The sequence below is a fragment of the Ceratina calcarata genome, unplaced genomic scaffold (assembly GCF_001652005.2).
Source record: "Ceratina calcarata isolate Rehan_Ccalc_2016 unplaced genomic scaffold, ASM165200v1 scaffold25, whole genome shotgun sequence".
Lineage (NCBI taxonomy): Eukaryota > Metazoa > Arthropoda > Insecta > Hymenoptera > Apidae > Ceratina > Ceratina calcarata.
Window position 1 is genome coordinate 965,082 of NW_017147017.1, and position 17,700 is coordinate 982,781.

General features: G+C 48.5%; 1 protein-coding gene across 3 annotated transcripts in view; it reads left to right on the plus strand.

Annotated features, from left to right (window-relative positions):
* Window positions 1-17,700, plus strand: part of LOC108622891 (uncharacterized) — a 93,717-nt gene that overhangs the window by 56,420 nt on the left and 19,597 nt on the right. Inside the window, exon 1 of one of the 3 annotated variants that reach the window (XR_003388885.1) lies at window positions 4,753-5,400. The exons of the other annotated variants lie outside the window; for them this stretch is intronic. The gene's annotated coding sequence lies outside the window, so the exon portion shown is untranslated. Of the gene's footprint in view, window positions 1-4,752; window positions 5,401-17,700 lie in introns of those variants that run through there. 3 annotated transcript variants of the gene reach the window in all.

The following is a 17,700-nucleotide window of genomic DNA, read 5'->3' on the forward strand; positions in this document are numbered from 1 at the left end:
TCCTTAAGGGTTCGTATCAGTAACATAATCGCGAAGATAGAAAACCCGTGAAGAGTTCGCGAACGCGACGATATTTATTTAATTGAAATTTTTAATTTTGATTAAAACTTTTCCCATACGTTCGATCGCGATTCGTAATGCGATTGAACCGTCAGAAGGCGAAACGAATTAAGTTATACGAAACGAAAGATAGCATAGGAGGTACGTGCGTCGCCCGACGGACGCCATCGCCACCGCCATCGTTCCGCTCTCTCTCCTTGTCCCTTGTTCTACTCGCTGCTGGTAATTATCGGGCTTCCTGTCACTCAGCTTCAAAATGGTGGATTATCGTACTCGCTTGTCTGCTTTTTCGTGGGGTACCGTAAGGAACGGCTTCCCGAAAACTGATTAGAACACCCGAAACTGTCCCGCGGATACGGGCAGAGCCTCGGCAAATGATAGAACGTATATGAAACTACTTCTTAAAAGCGACAGAATTCAATACAATATAAAATTAACTGGAATTTCATTATGGTACCTTTGGTAGGAACAAATTAAAATGATATTTGTCGAATCTCCAATAAAATTGAAGAAACAAAGTAAAACATTGAGTTTGATAAAATGAACTTCATTGAACCTGTGGTAGAATCATGATAAAAGGATAGTTGTCGGGTCTCCCTCGGATTCTCCGACACCTCATTACATATTTTCAGTGTAAACAGCAGAGATTCGTAACGAACGTGACGAAAGAGAAGCGGAGAGGAACTGTGGCGAGGAGGAACGCGGTGTATACATTGTACACGGTGGTATAGGCATCGACGCGACGTGGCGTAGGTAGTTGCGTGCTGCAGGTAATTACCGGGTTCCCCGTGGTAACGCACCAGCGATGGCGGATCCCCCTGAATCCTGTAGGCTACAGGCATTCGGGTATTCGGCCGACGACACGGCCACGGTGTTCCCGTCACACCGGTGGTTTCAACGCCAATTAAACACCCGCTTGTCAAGGAGACGCCGAGGGGGTGGGGAAACGGCGCACCGGCCGATTCCACGTCCCCTGGCCCGATTCGGTGTCGCACGCGATGCCCGACTTGTTATTACCCCTTATTACTACCTTAGCTACCACTAAATCTTTCCTCTCCAAAATCGTTTCAAACTCTGTCCATCTTAGCCACGAAACTCTTCACGGTAACTCACTTTTCAATTAGATTCGATAATCAATGACGAACATTTAACATGCTGTATTCTTATATGTCACGAATTCGAATCAAAATTAATTAACAAATATTTTCTTAAGATACATAATCACGGTTCAATTATTGCGATCACTTAACTGATAAATAGAACGTATCCAACGAACAGGGAAACCGAATACACTTTATTACTTGAATTATTTATGCGTTAGAATGTATACGACCCGGATTCAAGCTGGCAGGGGCGCGTGAACTCGCGTCGCGATTATACCGGTCGTCAATTAAAAATAAACGCGGTGCGTGCACCGGAAGAATAAAATTCCCGGGGGAACAGTTTGACAAATGCGCGTACTGCGAGACGTATATATCGTTGGAGTGCGTATCGCCGGATCGCCACGCAGGCAGCCGGCAATCCGCGGCCGAGCTCCGAACGCGAGAAGGAACAGGAAAAATTGCAGATGCATGTGGGTCGCGGCCGGCTTAACAATAAGCGATAGTGAAAACGTATTCTGTGCGTGCCCCGATAACGGGCAAAACGCGACGCGAGCACGCTGGCGGAGCACTAACGTTCATACGCATCGAGAAGCCTCCTTCAGGATCTCGAAGTTGCAAGTTTACGCTGTAGAACCGATCGACTCGTGTTAAGAACACGTGTCACAGCCAAGAAATTAAAAACTGCATGTGGATGATATCTATTTTAAATCTGAAAAATAGTGATACATAGATAAATAAGTAGAATTGGAATGATATTACACTGTCAGAGTTTGACAGTAGAACACGAAAACAGGGCCTCGAAATGCACGTAAATAGCCCGAGGTCACGAAAATACGATGCTATTGGTCGGTTAGTTTAGCTTTTTTGCCAATCAATGTGTCACAATGTATGGCCGTCCTTCGTTGATCCCTATCCTCCGTGCCACGTACCGAACGCGAAACCATTATCTAAAAATGAAGTTAACGAGTCTCAATAATGTGTCCGCGATACTGTCAAAATTGTAATTCATTTTCCGGTCTGATAAAAGGATTACCAATCAGGGCGTTGCAACATTTCTGACACGTGTGAGATAAGAAGTAGAGCGTCATTTACGAAGTTAAAGTGATAAGTAAGAGGTACGCGAAAGAGTTAATCGCGAAAACTTAAAAACGGGTCTCGAGGACGTTTCAATAAATTAGCCTAAGCAGAGGGGACCTTTCACCCCGGCAATCAACCCCCCGCGGCTTTTGTAACGACGGTTCAACGCACGGCTTTAATCACAGTGGCGGGGGTTTCATCACCCATGGGGCTGTTTCATCGAAACTGCTTTATTAGCTTTATTCTACACGCTCGCTCATTCTTATCTAAATGAAATTACAATTTGATTGCGCGCTTTTGCGAATATCAAAAGAACGAGGCAATCAACGTAATTATTCTTTTTAAATACCTGGATCACATTTTTAATATTTAGGTACGAAGTACGATTACAGACAGACTCTGTCAGTAGCGTAGGGAACGGCTGCTGGCCGACATCGAGGGAAAGGAAAGGAGCAATCGGAATCGATGATATCTGTAATCGTAAAGTCGATATCGCGGCATCCAGTGGCTCTTTCGGTACCCGTTAGTCGTAATCGGGCCATGGAACAGTTTCGAGCATTCCGCGCGTTTACGATTCGATTTGCATGCCAGATAAGAGCCGGCGATGCCGGGATAATAACCGCTAAACCTTAAGAGCAACACGTGTAACGCTGCGAGCGAGAAACGTGGATGCTAATCGTATCGGGCTAGGTGGAATTTAAAGCCGCTTTCGGTTCGCTTTACGATTATCGCGGCCTTTTTTACGCGCCCGTTTCCGCGGTGGTCCACTTTGGCTATTCATTAACCCGACACGAAACTCATAAACCCGATTATATTTAGACTAAAACCGTTATGCTCGTTTCTTTCTCAAGCGTGATTAATCGGACGATTTTTTTTCGAAAAATTACACGACCACCTTTTCTATTAATATAAATGCTAATAAACGTACGGGTAGCATTTTCGCGTATTTCAAGAACTTAACCGATGATAAAGAGGATGGATAAGATCAAAGCGACCGCCCCAGACTTTTCGTACTTCCAAGCGTCGTCGCGTCATAGAGAAAACGCAATCGCCGTCGGTTTATCTTGATCGCTGGACGAGGACGATTCCGCTTAAAAGCTGCTCGCGAGTGGATAGGTACGCAACGAGTCGGTCACGGGATCCGGCCAGATAGGTGGATGGTCGATACTTTTTGCACACGGCCAGGTCTGCTGTTACGTAAGAGGAAGGCCGACGGCTATCTCGGTGAATCGGTGTTCCGCGCGCTAATTACCCATCGTGCCTGGCAAATGGCTTCCGCGGGTTACTCCGAACCTGGAACGTGCGCGAGCTCTCCTTTCTATACGTCGCGATAAGCGTGCAATTTAAACTGCGGAATTGGTTTGTTAACGTTGCAAACTTTTCCACTTGTTCGGAGCCAAGGAGGAGGAGGACCGAGATTAATTTCTATTTGCGTCGCGCCCGTTAGTTCCCGAAACGTTTCACGAGCCGAAAAAGTTTTTATGCACTGACACGAGCGTATGCCTAATACGGCAGGAGGTTCTTTATTAAAGCTAACCCAGAACTCCCCCTGAGCCAGTCCCGGAGAGACCTGCCATCAATTTGAAGTCCTGCCGTGATAAAATTAGACGGACAATTTCATTCGAAGACCTCGCCACGATCGTAGGAGCGGTGACGGTTTAATTTCGGTGCCCGAGGGCGATTTTCCGAACCCCTCCGTCGCGCTAACCGCTCGAAACTCGGCTTAACTCGTCTCCCCCTTTTTTCTTTCATCGCGGATCCATTTCCGCGAAGCGATCCGAGTCCGAGGGTTTCGCGTCACGATCTCGCGTTAACGCCGCGAATTCCGAAGCGTTTTGGCACCGAGCAGCTCGCGCAACATTCCCCAGGGAAGGACGTCGATGAAGAAATCAAATGGTGGCGGCACGCAGTCACCGGGCTTGCGTTGCGATTCCGCGTTTCACGGCACGACGCGACGACGCGGCGAGCGGCGCGGCGCGTCACGTGTGCACGGAATGGGAATACATTAGATTCGCAGGACTTTCCACCGCGGTTGATCGGCAGGATTAGATAACCGCCGATAGGAGGATTCCCGTGTATCGTGAATAAACCACGTCGCGTGCGCGGCCCGGCTTAGAAACCGAATAAATCCCGGAGTGCGAAGGCTACGCGCGCCACGTCGCGGGGCCTTATTCGGGCCCGGTGCTCGAAGACGCGCGCTGACGGCTCGGACGTCGCCAAGTGCCAAGACGGATGGCTGGCTAAAGACGAGACGAGAAGGCGCAAAGGCTTTGCGCGAAGGATAAAGCGTGCGTGCACGCACTTGCGCACGTGGAATAATAATTAGCCGTCGCCGGTGTTGATACCGAGTTCCTTGCAAATGACGTGTCAGGTGCAGCTGTTGCGCATCGTTCCGCAATGCGGGCCGGTGACCACCTCTTCCTTTTTTTTTTTTTTCACCCTCTCTCCTCCGCCGGCTGCTTATTTTCTTCTCGGGACCCTCTCGCGATTACAGCTTGGCGGTCGAACGTGCGAAATTTCAAAGTAAACTCGAAGAGTACGAGGAGATCGTCGATGATTTCGATGCAATCGGATCCGTGTACCTTTTATCCTCGGTTAATATCTCCACACCGCGGTGGGAGGATCGGAAAGTGCGAAAGTACATGCGAACTCCTCGGATCCCTCGCGTGCTACGTGTCATTAGACAGCAGGTTACCATCTAATTGCAAGTGCATCGTTCCACCCACGGTTCCTTCAAAGGACTCGCCAGAAAATTTATATACTGCCCGTTTGGCAACAACTTTTATTAGAACGTTTCATCGATCGGTGCTGAGATCTGGAAACGAGCAGCATCGGTTTTGAACCGAGGAAGCCAAGAGCGAACAATGTTGCGGCACAGGTCGTTCATTACTGGTTCGGTAGTAATCGAGGGACTATTGCGAAGAAAAGAAACGGCAGGTTGCTTCCCACGGTGATTTCGCGGCGTTCGTCACGAATCGCATGACGACACCAGACGACAACGAGACAGAGGAATCGTTTCGAGGGATCCAGGACGCCTTTTCGGGCGGCGCATCGTCGCGTTTACAACATCGTAGATATATTCTGCAGGAAACGGGCGAGGAGAGGGCACGAAGGAGGATCGTAGACGCTTCTAGCCTAGATCAAAACCCGTAATCACGAGGTAATAATACCCGATCACGGAAGATATTGCACATTTCCCCGGAATCACTGCTATTCCCAGGGAAGATGCCCCCGTCGGGGTTGTTTGGGAGGTCTTACTGTTCGCCGACATGCAATCCCGAATTCGCTCTCTCGGACCCGTCGGTCGTGCTCCGCCAGCGGCTCTTTCACGTTCTACTTTGCCCTCGCTTTCAAGCTCTCCTACACGCGCGCCCTTCCCCGAATCCTCTCTCTTCTTTTTTTCATCTCCGCGTTAAAGATTACACCCGATCATCGACGCGCGATTTCGACGCCGTGATACCATCCCCCTCGTGAATTCCTTACCTCGAAACCATTCGCGATCATTTGTAAGTTAGTCGAAACAACGTCGATGAAACAATCGGCGCCGATACCTTCGAGGAAGCTACAGAAGTCGAAGGTACGGACGCAAATAAAGTTAGAAAGTCCGCGGAGCGAGTCCCCAGGTAGGGAACGATAGACATCGGATCGAGAATGGGTAAAGAGAAAAACCGAGATCGACGAGAAGACGTCGACGAGATCCACGGAGGCAGAGCCGGACAGGTAGGACGGGTTTAACATAGTGCGGGCTTTTTTACACCGTGGCCCGAACAGTCCGATGGGCCCTTCTTCCGAAGGGCCAGTGGCGGAGGCGGTGGCCAGGGGCGCTCGAGGCCAGGGGAAAGACCGTCTCGAAGGGTGCCTCAGGCCAGCCGTACCATTAATCATCGGGGTAATTCCATAGATGGCTGTTGGCTGCTCGAAGGAGCGAGCGATGCATGCCAAACTTACCTCGTGCCTTGCCTACCGAACAACCTGCGAAAAGACGCGTTATCTCCTCTCCTGCCCCGGCTTCTGTCTTCTCTTCACTAAACATTTCGCTCTTTTGTCCCCTCCGATACTTCTCTCTTACGATAACCAATCGTTCTATCATACGTAATTACTGATTCGGTCCTCTTTACTTATATTTTCTTTATCTTCTCTTCTTCTTCTCTATTTCTGTTCAAATTAATACTTGCATACATTTTCTTTATACTCCGTTTCGTCATTTTATACATGAGAGTAAGTAATATGAAATCAAATAGCGACTACACGTTTTTCATATGTCGCACAGCTTGGGACAAATCCTGGCCAGTTCCGACTTGTGTTAATTTCCCTTAGGAGAACAAGATTAACAAACAGTAATAAATCTATCTCTTTTTTCATTGCTCGATCTGGCGTTGATACTGCTAGATTTTATATAATTTTTATATTTCAAAATGAAAACAATTTTAAACAGCTCGAGCATTAAGAAAATAAGACGTAGACTTATCACTCTCTTTGGACCTTGTCCTCTTAGGGGAAATTAATACTAGCCAGAGCTGACCAGGGATCATTGTCCCAAGCTGTACATCGAGTGTTTATTGATTTAATCGAAACTCGTATATCGTTCGGTTCTTACTGCGTCTGTCAAACCGCGAAATTTATGTGTTACACGGCCGCAAAAACGCGTGCCACTCTATATATCACTTTCGGCTAGTGGCGAGCATCTCCAGGGTCGGTCGATGCGTGCGGCGCGGTGCCACGGCGTGTGTAATTAATCGGAGAGGTGCGAATTATAAGGGGTACCATCGAGAATATTCATTCCGCTTAGATAATGCCCACCCTTACGGTAGTTTAATTAACGGCCACCCGAGTTATACGATCCACCGGTGTCTTTCCTATATTTACGAACCTATACACGATCCCTCCAATTACCAAGCCCCCGGCGAACAAAACCATTGCTTAATTATATCGATTTTGCATCTCGCATAACCAGGACCGAGATGAAATTGTCCAATATTTTTTATACATTGCTCGTTGAAGCATTCCGTTTGTCTGCTAATATCCATCGTTAACGAACTGGCTGGTGGCTTGTAGGCCGGTCTAACAGCGTGTATTCCGTCCGGTTTCTTTCCCGGCAAGAAAGCCGGTACATCGAGACGAACGGGGCTCGTCTCCGCGAGACTCGTTGTTAAATCCGCGGCGAACAACCCGAGCCGGCGGTGGATAGCCGCCGCGAACACGTCGTCGAACTTGAAATAACGATTCGAATCGAGAACCGGAGGGGGGACGAAGATGAGGGCCGAGGATCCGAGGAAGATCGCGCTCTCTCCCCGATTCGGGGGCAAAAAAGATCGAACTCATCCGCGGAGACACGGTGGCCACCGGGCCGTCCGAACGATGTCAGCAGTTTAATCAATGCATTTAGCCGAATTCCTGTCTGGCCCAAATAAAAGGCGAGACAGAGGGGGGTAGGGTCGCGTACAAAAAACGCGATGCGCGCGACGACGGACCTCTTCTCTGTATTCTCGTTTCACTCTTACAAAGTCGGGGCCCATGCCGGGCCCCACCACGCACCGCCGTAGTCGCGTCGGTCCCTGTCAACCGCCAAAAGTTGTTAAGTATTCCGCGGATGTATTCCGTTCCCTTCCGTCCCCCTTCGCCACCTCCACGTTCTTCGTTCCGTCTCCCCTTGGCCACGGACCGACTCTTCTTCGAATAAGGTACGTCAACCGAGGATGACAACAAGACGGAAACGGACCCGGGTCCCTCTCGGGCCTTCTTCCATTCACGTTTTCGTTGCCCTACCACCGACGACCCGGTCTAAATAGATACACTTTTTCTTTACTTCGATTCGCTGTTAGACATTCAGTTACGTATCACACATGTGAATCAGCGTAGGGAACGAATTCAGGCGGCGGTGATCTATTTATTTGTGATAGAAGAACATTGATACACGGATAAAATTGACGCTACGAGGAACGGAGAGTCGATCTCGAGGTTCCCTGTGCGGGTCGAAGCGCTATTTCATTGATAGTCAACGAGTCTGCCGCGTTTCCTGTTCATCTCCGTTATCTCTCCGAGCATCTCTCCTGTCCGACGAATAAATTTCGAAGGACTCGCGTCTCTCTACCGTCTCTCGCTGTCCGGCCGCGGAAAATCGAGAGTGGAGAACACGCGACGAATCGCTGTTCGAACGGTAAAAAGGCGAAAACCGGTTGCCGGCTGCTAAATTCGACGGTCCTAATAAGAATCGGCCGCGCCGCTCGCTTTTGTTTTGCCAATAAACCGTGGCGCGCCGCCGCGATATCGATTCTTTATTTCTGTTTCCCGAGGACAAGTCCGAGCTCGCAAGCTCGTTACGCCTGTCGGAAGTATAAATCAAGTCGGAAAGTTATTCCGTCGGGTAACTCCCCGCGGGGTGGCTTCATGAAAACTGTCACCTTCTTGCAACCTCCGAGATACGCGTGCTTACCCAATATGAAAAGTTGTCTGAAAAAACTTTACGCAAGTTTAAACCGTTTCCACTAAACGTAGTCACAGTCCAATTTATATGTAATTCAAACGTACTGCCTTTGATAATGCATTTTACTTAAAATTCTATGATAGCTATCATTAAAAAACATTTCCGAGTTCATTGTTTAATCGGCGACGCGCGGTTAATATGTAAAAGGAGGCTCGTTTGTTGGGTTGTCGTTTGGATCTCGGCGGATCTCGCGATACGTTGAACGCGATACGTAGCTGCTTGTCGACGTGCACGAACAAATTAGCGATCCTTTCTACCCGCGCGGCGGGTACGCAGAAACAACGATACGGTAGTAGAGCAGAGCCCTCGTAATACCCTGAGAATCTAATTGTGCCGCGACCCCAAGCACGAGAAGAGGTCGCGTTTTCTCGATAATAAAGAGGAAGAATAATCATAATGAGACCCGCGTGTACAGTTAACCGCATGGCGGGGAGAAATTATTGCCTAATAAAATAACGAGCCCCGGGAACGTTGTAGTGTAACATTGTGGCGCAATCTAATAATACGATCTACGTAACAACAATTCTGGTTGCTCTCCGTTCGATGCGTCGATAATAAAGGATCTGAAATCGCACACCTCGTGACCAGAATCGTTTCGATTCGAGGGAATCGCGAATAGACGGGTTAGAAAAAAACCGCGACCCGCGCAGGGCAAAACGTGCGCGCGACGGAATACACGGTTTTCGAGCTAGCGAGCTCTCCTACGGTTCCCACGGGACACGCGGGGTCCGAGTTTTGTCCCATGATCGAGCAAAGAACCGGCAAACCGGGCATCCTTCGAGCGGACGAGGCCGGACGTTCGCGCACGCACTCATCATGAACCGACGACGACAGGCACGTAGAACCTCAGTCTTCTACGTGTATCCGTACAGTCCACGCCACCATTTCTTTTCCCCTCGACCCATTGTCCTCTGTACTACTTTCAATGACATCTATACTTGAAGCGATTGGTCTTAAGAAAAACTATGGAACCAATATACGTATGTAGGTTCGTTCTTTCTTGATCAAATCCGGAACGCAATATCCACGCTGATGTGCCTTAATAAAAAAAATTAGGATTGAACTTAATGATTAAGAAATGAAAACTCTCGAGGCAGAGAAAAGAGGAAAAACGGATTTCATCAAGGGGAAATGATTTGTCGTAGAAATTCGTTGAAATACACGGTCACTGGTTCTCCTTTTTCCAGATAATGATTGCCTGGCGATTAGTTCACGCTCGTTCGTTCATAGTTTACTCGTTAAGCATTTAATTGCGTTCGGCATCGGAAACCGCGAACTTCCAAGCTGCGGATCGGTTAATTTACGGATGTTAGGCATGCCTAACCGACGATTTCTGTCTGCATAAAATGAAGATTTTATATTCCACGACACAGGCATTAAGTTATGCATAATAATTCTTTACGTGATCCTCGTTAATGTTAATGTTACGGCGTGTTCGCACAATCGTGTCGCCCTCGTCACCAACCTGTCGTTTACGTGAGCCCGTTAATGTGGGAAAAAAGGCAATTTGCAGAACGATCGAAGATTCTGATATGATAAATAGATAAAATTTGTTCCCACTTCCGTTTTGGAAATGAATTACAATATTCAACGATTTTTCATTCGGATAAAACAAATTCCGTAAGAAGCAAAGAAAGTAATTGATGAAACGGACTGTACGCGTACGCGATAATATACAGCGGAGAGAGAGCGAGTACAGAGCGGGCCACCGTGCGTCTACGTGACACAAGTTGCTACGTGGGTGCTGGACATTTTACGACTTTCGGTGCTGCGTGGAAAAAGTTCCTCCGCGAGTAGACAAGCACACGAGACGGCTAGAGAGAGAGAAAGAGAGAACGCGCGTAAGAGAGGCGGAACGTTCGCGTTTCTTCTTCTCCGCGATTCGAATCTCCAGTCAGATTTTTATCGACGTCGGGCTTCGTTAAACTCGCATCTGATACCCGCCATTGTCGTTGCTATTCGCTGGATTCTCGCCCCGTGGATAATTAATAATTTCCATGAAAATCGTATTTATATACGGTACGCGGCTTAGTTACCTTTTCTCTCCTGAGGCTTGCTTTCTTTTCTCAATTCGTAAATCACTCGGGGCAGCCAATTAAGACTGTGTCCGCGTGGCGGCGGCGGCGGCGGCGGCGGCGGCGGCGGCTAAACCTAAATTAGAAGAAATCTGGACGCTTCGGTAACACTGTAACGATACCCGGAAGAATCGACGGTGCGCGAGGAGTCGAGCGTGTTCACGCGAACAGCGAGAACGTAAGACGCAATTCGGTGTCGCGTGACAAGCGCGTGCACCCGCGATAGACCGTGCGTTTCCAGCCCCATGGAAACGCGGCCCACTAAATAGGGAAATAATCGTTTCCCCTCGTTGATTACCTGTAATCGGGCCAGACGCACGCCTGTCACGCAGACGATTAAAATATTAAACGCGAGAACGTCGCCCGGATGCCGGTCAACCGAGTAAAAAGGCAGCAAGCTTAAAACGCTTTAACAATATTTAGGATAGAAAGAGTTGACGTATAATAGTTCCGTTCCTTTTTTCGCGTCTGGTCGCGAGCACTTTTGGGGTCTCGTCTCTTCCGCTCGTTAGTCGGAGAGTCGGGGCTTATGCTAATTTTAAGTAGTCGCCCCAGTCGATTCTTTGCTAAAGCTATTAGGCGATCATCTCGGATAATCCCGCGATTCCGGGTTTACTCGGGACACGACTTTTCTAAGTTTTCTTCCTCCTCGCGAGGACTCGTCGAAAGCCGGTTTTAGTTTCTTTTCCAGACGTGCGTACACTACGTACAGTCCTCCTCAGAATGAGAATCTTCCGTTCCCTAGTAAATCGCCAGAATCCAAGAATTCCAAATAGAAAATCTGATTCTACGTTTTAATCCGTGCAAAACGATTTCTCCGGCTAATTTAATGGTAGATGAAGACGCAAGGGTGGCTCGATTCGGAAACGCTGAACGGTCAGGTGCGACCGAGGATGCACCTGTCCCTGTTCAGGTTGCCTTCGGCTCTATAGAACGCCTCGGTTCTATCGTTGATCTATCAAATTGGCCTGGCAGATAAGAAATTAGGGGAACCCGGACGGTGCGGCGGCGAGAGAGCATCCGTGACGGCAACCCCGTCTGTTGTTTGGTCAACGTCAACTCTGGCGTCTCGCTCTAATTTCGTTCATCTCACCTGCTCGCCACGCTGTATGACTATATTCACCGTGGCTATCGTCGGAACATCGTAATATCCTATCTCTTTTTCTGCGGCTTAACGTAAGGGTGCGTCGTTAACGACTTTTTATCCCCTCGATGCTGTCTTTGATCTTTGATAACGGACATGTCCGTAAAAAAATATCGCATGCTTTTCACCCGGTCACGAAGCTGCCACGAGATTCTCCCCCTTTCTAAATCCATGAGACCATCCGACAGAATGTCTATATGGGCACAATTAAAAAATGACACTTGGTTCTTTTTTTTATTTACGAAGCGTGATATTGAAAAGGGAAACAAACAGATAGAACAATGGTACGCGATACGATCTCTATTAGATCTGACTCGTGTATAAAACTTGGCCGCGTGATATTCAAATGAAGTCGGGCGAACTTCCCGCGAATGTCAAGTCTGGCTTTCTTCGTTCTCCACGGCAGGCATATAAATTGTGTCATAAATCAGGAGATTTGGTAAGGAGTTTACGAGTAAATATATCTCGATTCCTTTATGATATCTTGTAACTAAGGTTCTCGATGTCGGAGAACGGCCATCGCAATTCTTTTCTCGCGGGTCGAAGGGAAACGAGACCAGACGAGGTATCTGGTTCCGATCGGGCAGTAATAACGAAGACGCGTGGGATAATAACTTGATTACGCGGCGAGTTTTATCGAAAAATCATAAAGCAATTAATAACATTCATTAGAGACGAGAGCTGGCTGGCTGGCTGGCTGGCGCGCGCGCTATAGTAATTCCGTTTGATAGGTAATTAGACGAAGGAGCGGGTAATTGCGTTAATTGAGACCGAGACCAAGCGCGTTGGAACGTTGCGCAAAGCTTGGCTAGATATATGGAACCGTTCCGTTCCACACGCACGCAGTTCTCTTCCCTAATCGCTCTAATCGCGCAGTTCTTCTCCGAAGAAATAAACGCGTATATATATCTCTTAAACGTGGTCGCGAAGAAAATCGCCTTTCATGGACACGTTTCGCAACTCTCCAGCGATCATTCGCTCTTTTTTCTGTCAGAAAATTGGCTGCATCTGAAAATGAACCGGAATCTTTTCCCCCTCGACGGAAATGACGATTCCTTAAAAGGCACGGACGACGTTCGCGCGAACTCGAATGAATCGGATCGCGTGGGAATCTCGAGAAGACGTATCGTTTTCGTGGACTGGATACATTTCACGGTAGGCTAGTTCTTAACGACCGTCCGCAAAGATAGTCTTGTCCCCTCTATGCGAGCCAACGATTTATCGCGAGAAATTTTCGTACTCCAGCTGCTCCTTTCGTTAGTCATCGACGCGAACTCTTCTACCAGACTTTCTGGCTCTTACATTATCTATACGTGTACGCAACCATCGTGGACGAACATCGTGGACATCTGCCGAGCCTGCTATTATCTTCTTTCGCGGGTGAGCGCAATAAAGCCCGGCATAATGCGGCCGTAAGCCCTTCCGATATTTGCCATTTTGCGTAACGTTTACTTATTCCTCGGGCAGAGCCCCACATATTAAAGCGAAGCAAGAAATACGGTAACCATCGCGTTCGCAGGAATTACAGAGCCTCGCGATTCATTTTCCTCGGCGCGTGTTCGATTTTGTGCGCGCGTTTCCTGATCGCGATCTCGTGTGAATCGAGTTAAGACGTAAACACGAGCTATGCGCTATGGTTTATGGGAAGGAAAAAAGAAACGGTAACAGGGGGCGGGATGCTTTATGTAATACGTCGGCTAGGTTATTCGTGTGCACCGCCGAGAAAGAAAAGGGAGACAAGTATCCAATTAAAGGCAAGCTGAATACTTTTGTGCTATCTTATATCGGGCCGTGAGATGTGTCGACGAAAACGGCGAAGAAACTCGCGTTTAACATAACCAGAATTCTCGCGTTATGACTCAATCCAATGTAATTGGCGATATCGGTGATCGTTACACGGGCAACAAATTCGAGGTAGCCGACGATAATCTCTTACGGGCTTTATTATTAATATTAGACTATCTGATCGACCCATCGGGAATACATTTACATTAATAAAACCCGGTGAGTCGCGAGGGACAAGGTTAGATTCGCGGATCCTTGTGTCGTTTGAGACGTTAATTGAGAAACAGATTAATTAACCTGATGGTTAGCACGCGAGGACAAAATGAAAGAATATGGAAATGCGCGAAGAGCGTGCCGCCGTGCCGGCTCAAACGTTTTACGCGAGTATCAATTACACACACCGCGCCATTACTGCAATTATTCGCATAATTATGAATACAATGTACATACGAAAACACGGTACGCGTTCCCGTCGCTCCGATTTGTTTCCGACCTGCTAATTTGCGTTGAACAAATAACATCTCGAATAAGGAACGAGATCTCAATTGAACAGTATTATCATGGAGAAAATATGAAATCATCGAATCAGTAAGGAATTTTTTAATTTATTTTCTGATCTAATATGAAGAGACAGAAACTGATGTTGGTTCATTGGACTGCAGATTCTTATGGATTGAAAACAATAGCTTTTACTTTGATATTTTTTATGCTGAATGCACTCTTCTTCCTGCGCACACATCTTACTTTCTTGAATTACATCGAGACACGGTCCGCAGTGATTTAGGGAAATGAAATTTAGGCGGACATGTAGTACAGAGGTCAGAGGAAGAAAAATCGGCAGGAACGAGAGTCTCTTGATAGAAATCCGTGGCGGGGCCGCATATATCCTGCCGCGTGCGCGCATTAATTTCGTACCGTTGTCACCGGCAGGAACATGCGTATTCATGAGACACGGCGAGGCTTATAAACGTCGGGCTATTAGCGATACGATTAAAATGTGCATTTCTCAACGTTGTTTTAAACGCAACCCCGGCTCGGTAGCCGACCCGTAACTCTCTAAAACCACCCCCGCGCCTATTTCACCTACTACACCCGGCGATGTTTTATTTCGTTACTCCACCCCGCTTTATCTACCGGAAGAAATAATAATCCCTCGCGTTTCTCGCGGACCCCCCGGCCGTTTAATCCGCTCGCCAATTAATTCCGCTTTTTACCATTTTACACGGCACGCCGCGTCCACGGATTTCACCTTCCCAACGAGAATAAACGAGACACACTCGATATCCGGCGATCTTCCAACGGTTTTCCCGGCTGGACGAATGAAAACAAGCCCGTCGCGGTTCGAAGAATGGCTGGTATCTTCGTTCGCGGCGGATGGCAAATAGAAAATCGAATCGTTTCGCGTATGGGTAGACTGGCCTAGAAAAAAAATGAACGAAACTGGACAGCGTTCCGCATGTACATAGTCGGAAAACCGCGTACACGTAGAACCGACGGCCGCCCGGCCCCCTGTCCGCATCGGTGCAAAACGGATGCATTTCGGATGCAGCTGCGAGTTCGTTAGAGCGTCTAACGCGCGTGTGCGAGACCGAATTGTTTATGCGCGGTGTGGATGGTAACCGCGGAGCGCACATACGCGTATCAGAGAGCGATGAATATGCATACCTTAATTCGCGGGGCTAATTGAATAATTTGTAAAACGCGGCAACCCGGCCCGGACCACGACCTTTTTGCATTCCCCGATCCGCTCGCTGACCCTCCCTTGCCGGTTCCTCTTCCTCCTGCTCTGCTCTGTTCCAAGCAGAACGATATCCTTACCGGAGCCACGCGCTTCACCCCTGGTATGGGTAGCTCGCCTAAAATGCGGTTTGGCACCCGTCGGTGCCTGCGGAACGCGTCACCCAAGATTCTATTTGTCAGGAAACCTCTTCCCTCTCGTTCGCGTGTCTCGTTCGCCTTTTTATCAGCTGGAACCGAGGACGATTTCGCAGATCCTGTTATCCGCGAGGCGGACGGACAGCGGTCTAGAAAAGTGTCCCCCGGCAGCAAAACAGTCGAGGGAGACGGCCGAGCGGTTCGTGGGTCCGTTCTCCCCTCCGTTAGCTGATGAATGGGGCCCAAGGCCCTCCTTACTTATGCGATCCGTGCCCCCGACGGCATACATCACTGCCAGCTAACGTTTTTACGGGACACGATGCGAGCAAGAATATGATTACGCGCGTTAACATTCTTGGAATATCGTTGCTCGTTGCGTCCAAGAATGGTCGTCGGCCATTCGTCTTTCGTTGGATGAAACAACGGGCGACCCGTCCTCCTATTATATCGTTCGGTTCGATTTCGCGCAACGCGGAACGCGCGCGCCTACATTCCTCCCACGACTTTATTACGCGTGAAATTGGCGAACTGATCGCGCGCCGTTTCAGACTCGAACTCATAAATCTCGTAATTAACTCGCAATTATGATAATCGACCGCGAGCCAGGATGCACCGTGTGCTCCTTCCTCGTTCCAGCCGGATCGCTGATTATCGCGTAGATATCTCTGTCTGGATACATGAATTCTCGAAGAATAACGCGCGATCCCGTAGAAACGGGAACCACCACGGATTCCCTCCAATATGTCGCGACAAGTAATCTTCCTCCATGCGTGTATCCACTTGTACCGAATATTCTAGTTGCGTGCCGTCCGTGTATGATTCCTTGTACGATTAAGACTATATGATTTATTGAGTGATTTAGTACAATTGAATTGGCGCCGATTCCCTTCCCCGGCCGATGTGTCGCGACAAGTAATCCACCACGAGAAATCAGATGTTGGAACGTTCGACGATTTAACGACAAAGGCCTAGAATAGTGGTAGCTATCTCCAAAGTTGGCTGGAGGCAAAGGCCCGAACGATTCCCGAGTTCCCTCCCGTCTCTGTCTGTCCGCCGCGTTCCCTAAAGGGAGAGAGGCGCGAGGCCTGCCAGAAGTCCTTTGATCCTCGGCATTCGGTGTCGGCAAACAGGAACTCCGCTGGTGAACGCAGCCACCGCGCTTTAATACCTGATGCAAATTCGAGGAAAAGGGCGCCCCGCGCGAACGCCCCCGCAAACTCATCCTCTCCTCGTCCTTCCGCGCTTTCCTTCGTCTCGTACTCCCGGTGATAGCCCGCTATATTGCTTTTCGAACAAATCGTTATCCGCTTTGCCTCGGTATCGGCGAGTCTCGTCGGCAAATTTCAAATTTATCCGCCGCAAAAATGAGAAGCCTCTGCCCTACGAACTTCCTTCTACCGTCCATGAATCCCAATATTCATCATCTTTCCCTGTAGCCCGATCGTTTTATCACGGCGGATAAACAGACGCGTTACAATTGTTTGATCTGGATTGATAGTTGAAATTGCAAATTCTTCGAGCTAATGGTAGGACAATAACGATAAGCCGTTATTACGTGTCGTGATGCTAGCGAAACGAAGCGGAATAGCCGCGCGTGATAAGGCGTACGGCGTGTACGTGTCGGGCCTGGTAAAATATCGTGTCGTTGGTTTGTCATCAGTGGTACGATCTCTAGTGAAGAGAGGGAGCCGGACCTGGTGGTGCGGTTCCCCTTGGCTAGCTCATCCCCTCGAGTTTCTCGAACGACCGACAACGTTGTTCTTTTAGGTATCTCCACGTGACTCTCTCCCCTCGAAAGGAACCCTCCTTCACCTTTTCTTGCACAGCAGTTTACACCGGCCCCGATATACATACAATGCGGTGCAATGCCAGATCAAACGTAGCTACGTAGGTGCGACCGAGTGTTTTTTTTCTTTTTCGGCCCACGAAAGGGGTCCACCCCGGGGAATTTATTCCACGTGAATTACGGGTTCCCTCTGCTCTCGTCACCGTCCAACCGGAACATTATCGTTTTGCTCGTAACTAGACTTTCTATGCAAAACAAAACTGCGATGTCAATTCAGAAAATAATCGCTACACGCGTATTTTGTGTTTTCT